Consider the following 4,813-nt stretch of genomic DNA (forward strand, 5'->3'; position numbering starts at 1 on the left):
TCCTCCCAGAGGGGCGTGGTCGTGTGACATCACAGAAGTCCGCCCCGCCCTCCTGCCCAACCCACTGTGAAGCCTGGTGGGCATTCCCTTCTGTCCGCTTATTACGTGTGTCTGTGCTCCAGTGGTCGGCGAGTCACCGAGGAACTTGGGAGACGGAGGAGGAGCTGGAGCCGTTCCCAGCTGCCTCTCGTTCAGATAGGTTACAACATTGTGTTAGAAACTCCTCAAAGTAAACTCCCAAAAGTGGGGATGGAAACTTAACCCCTTCAGCTTTCTTGGAGGGCAAGTTTGGGAAATACGCTCTGGTTCAGGTAGGGGACAGGAGTTCCACCAACGGGGGCAGTGGGGAGTGGAATTCCCGACTCAGAGGACTTCACCAAGCTAGGAAAGGGTTCTGTTGGTAGGGGCCGAGCAGAGAGGATCTTTTCGGAAGAATGGACTGTGCAGCTGTCCCCCATACTAGCTGAGCTCTGCCTCTCTTAGGCCTTGACCCCCGATGTCAAGTTTTATCGTTTTAGGCTTGAGGATCCCTGAGCTCAGACAGGCTTAGGGCCTGAGCTGGGATTAACCTGGGCATCCAGCATTTATTAAATGAATGAGGCAGTCCAGCAATAGAGCCATCAGTATATGGGAGATGCTGACTCATTCCCCACAAACTCAAGTTATTTATTCATGTCTTTGTACATTTCTGCTGTAACTGTGTCCAGCCACTCCTCCATACCTTCCCCTGGACGAGTACAGGGCTGCTAATTGGTCTTTTGTTGTTCATATTGTAATCAAGATCCATTCGAATGGGGCAAAATCACTACAGAACTTTGTTTAAAATCTTTCGGTTATTTTCCATAAAGGTCCATAATCTTAGTTTGACCTCTAAGACTTGTAATATCTGCCCTTTACCTATCTATCCTTCCCATTCCTTCTTGTGCCTTCCCCTCCACTACACCCCACCCCTGAGCATCCCAGCCCTCCTAGTGGCTTTTCAGGTCCTCAAAATTATTTGTTCCTTTGCCTGCCTCAGGACCTTTGCACTGGACTCTCCCTCTTCTTGGTATGCTCGTAGCCCATGCCCTCATCATCCCCTAGTTAACTCCTACTTCTTCAAATCCAGGTTTATGGATCTCTTCCTCAGGAGTAGCCACTCTTCAGTATAGATTATATCAGCCCCTCCCCCACAACATAAACCTTGTGCCTTTCCTTCATAATACCTATTGCAAATTGTAATTACATATGTGTAAAGATGGTTATTTGTGTCTGTTTCTCCCACTAGACTGTAATCTCCACAAGGGCAGGAATAGCATCTGTTTTGCTCACTGTTGTATTTCTGGCACTAACATAGTACCAAGCAGATACCAAGCAGATATTTCATAATTATGAAATATTTACTATTTACCTCATCCACTTTTCTGAGGGTCCAGCTCAACTTTTTTTTGTTTTTCCAGGAAACATCCTCAAGTGGAAGAACAGGAGGGATTTATGTTTGTTTGCCCTTAGAAACTTCTTACCCCTAACCCCCCATGGCTACCTCTCCAATCACAGTGTAAGCACACTTGTGTTTCATCTTTACTAGTGACACAAAACAGTTCTGTGATCAGACATACAGGGGTTTTTTTTCCCCACACTAATCAATTTTCTGACACCAGTTGGATGTCATTCAATTCAGTTCTGATACTATTTACCTGGATTTAGCATCAGATCCCACAGCTTAAGTAAGCACTCAGTCCCACAAGACTGCCCCCACTCCAGAGACCAATTGCAAATCCCAGGGTGTCATCACTTGTACTTCTGTAAATCAAGGTCCCCATCACCCCCCTCCTTAGTTTTAATAATTTGCTAGAATGGCTTCTAGAACTCAGAGAAACACATTTACTGGCTTATCATTAGGTTGGTGCAAAAAGTAATTGCCGTTTTGCATTGTTGAACTTTGCCGTTTGATATTGGAATACATTCTTAAATAAATGTGCTTATGTTACATCATTTTAATGTGCTTTTCTTGTTTAATGTTTTTGTGTGTGTGTGTTGGTTTGTTTTTTTTTTTTTTTTTTGCTAATGACATTACTTGCTGCTGCTGCTGCTGCTAAGTCGCTTCAGTCGTGTCCGACTCTGTGCGACCCCATAGACGGCAGCCCACCAGGCTCCCCCGTCCCTAGGATTCTCCAGGCCAGAACGCTGGAGTGGGTTGCCATTTCCTTCGCCAATGCATGAAAGTGAAAAGTGAAAGTGAACTCGCTCAGTCGTGTCCAACTCAGCGACCCCATGGACTGCAGCCCACCAGGCTCCTCTGTCCATGGGAGTCTCCAGGCAAGAGTACTGGAGTAGGGTGCCATTGCCTTCTCCGCATTACTTGCTATGTATTATTATTTTAGACTAGGGAAATGCTGTTAGAGGAAAAGCAAATTTAAGTGATTTTCTGACTTGAGTTCAAAATAGGTTGTAAAGTAGCAGTTAAAATTCGCAACATCAACCATGCATCTGGCCCAGAAACTGCTAAAGAATGTACAGTGCAGTGGTGTTTCAAGAAGTCTTGCATAGGAGACAAGAGCCTTGAAGATGAGGAAAATAGTGGGAGGCCATTGGAAGTTGACAACAACCAATAGAAAGCAATTATCAAAGCTCATCCAACTACATGAGAAGCTGCTAAAGAACTCAGTGTTGACCATTCTCCAGTCATTTGGCATTTGAAGCAAATTGGAATGGTGAAAAAGCTCAATAACTGGGTGACTCGTGAGCTGACACAAATAAAAAAAATCATCATTTTGAAGTGCTGTCTTCTCTTATTCAACAACAGCAAACCATTTCTCGACTGTATTCTGACATGACGAAAAGTGGATTTTATAGAACAATTGACAACGACCAACTCAGTGGTTGGGCCGAGAAGCTCCAAAGCATTTCCCAAAGCCAAATTTGCACCAAAAACAGGTTATGGTCACTGATTAGTGGTCTGCTGCCAATCTGATCCACTACAACTTTCTGAATCCTGGTAAAAACGTTACATCCGAGAAGCATGCTCAGCAAATCAATGAGATGCACCAAAAGCTGCAATACCTGCAGCTGGCATTGGTCAACAGAAAAGGGCCAATTCTTCTACAGGACAACACTCAACTGTATGTCCCACAACTAATGCTTCAAAAGTTGAACATATTGGGCTAGAAGTTTTGCCTCATCTGGCATATTCACCTGACCTCTTGCCAACCGACTACCACTTCAAGCATCTCGACAACTTTTTGCAGGGGAAAATGCTTCCACAAACAGCAGGAGGCAGAAAATGCTTTCCAAGAGTTCGTCAAATCCCAGGCATGGATTTTTACCCTGCAGTAAACTGGCTCCAAATTGGGAAAGGAGTACGTCAAGGCTGTATATTGTCACCCTGTTTATTTAACTTACATGCAGAGTACATCATGCAAAATGCCAGGCTGGATGAAGCACAAGCTGGAATCAATATTACTGAGAGAAATATCAATAATCTCAGATATGCAGATGACACCACCCTTATGGCAGAAAGTGAAGAGGAACTAAAGAGCCTCTTGCTGAAAATGAAAGAGGAGAGTGAAAAAGCTGGCTTAAAACTCAACATTCAAAAAATGAAGATCATGGCATCCAGTCCCATCACCCCATGGCAAATAGATGGAGAAACAATGAAAACAGTAACAGACTTTATTTTCTTGGGCTCCAAAGTCACTGCAGATGATGACTGCAGCCATGAAATTAAGACACTTGCTCCTTGGAAGAAAGCTATTGCCAACCTAGACAGCATATTAAAAAGCAGAGACATTACTTTGCTGACAAAGGTCCGTCTAGACAAAGCTATGGTTTTTCCAGTAGTCATGTATGGATGTGAGAGTTGAACTATAGAGAAAGCTGAGCACCAAAGAATTGATGCTTTTGAACTGTGGTGTTGGAGAAGACTCTTGAGAGTCCCTTGGACTGCAAGGAGATCCAACCAGTCCATCCTAAAGGAAATCAATCCTGAATATTCATTAGAAGGACTGATGCTGAAGCTGAAACTCTAATACTTTGGCCACCTGATGTGAAGAACTGACTCATTGGCAGAGACGCTGATTCTGGGAAAGATTGAAGGCAGGAGGAGAAGGGGACGACAGAGGATGAGATGGTTGGATGCCATCACCGACTTAATGGACATGAGTTTGAGCAAACTCTGGGAGTTGGTGATGGACAGGGAAGTCTGGCATGCTGCAGTCCATGGGATGGCAAAGAGTCAGACATGACTTAGTGACTGAACAACAATGTGACTTAAAGTTCACAATCTGAAACAAATTATATTTGCAATAGCCTAATATATAGTAAAGAAGGTGATACAGGATACAGATGAATGCCTAGTTGAAGAGATACATAAGACAAGGTCTGGGTTCTGAGTGCAGGAGCTTCTGTTCTTGTAAAGCTGGGGTTTGTCACCCTTCTGATAAGGCGATGTATTCACCAATACTGAAGCTCTCTAAACCAGCAGTTCAGGATTATTTTTTTAAATAATATGACTTACAATTTTTATTTATTTATTTTGGCCGCACTGATTCTTTGTTGCTGCAGTCAGGCTTTCTCTAGTGGCAAGTGGGGACTACTCTTCTTTGTGGTGCGCAGGCTTCTCTGGCTTCTCTTGTTGCAGAGCATGGGCTTAGCTGTGCCGCAGCATGTGGAATCCTTCCGGGTGAGGGATCGAACCCTTGTCCCCTACAGTGGCAGGCAGATTCTTCACCCTGGATCACTAGGGAAGTTCAATTCAGGGACTTTCAGTTCAGGGAGGAGTCATCATGCAGGCATGATCAACCCTTAATTCAATCTCTCCTCTCACTATAAGATA

General features: G+C 44.1%; 1 long non-coding RNA gene across 1 annotated transcript; it reads left to right on the forward strand.

Moving 5' to 3' along the window:
• The first annotated feature begins 132 nt into the window (after positions 1-132).
• LOC123330875 lies at positions 133-1,606 on the forward strand. The gene is made up of 2 exons (XR_006547122.2): positions 133-311; positions 1,440-1,606. It is a non-coding gene; the product is annotated as an uncharacterized LOC123330875 (long non-coding RNA).
• Positions 1,607-4,813: the final 3,207 nt, after the last annotated feature.

This window comes from Bubalus bubalis, chromosome 20 (genome assembly GCF_019923935.1).
Source record: "Bubalus bubalis isolate 160015118507 breed Murrah chromosome 20, NDDB_SH_1, whole genome shotgun sequence".
Classification (NCBI taxonomy): Eukaryota; Metazoa; Chordata; class Mammalia; order Artiodactyla; family Bovidae; genus Bubalus; species Bubalus bubalis.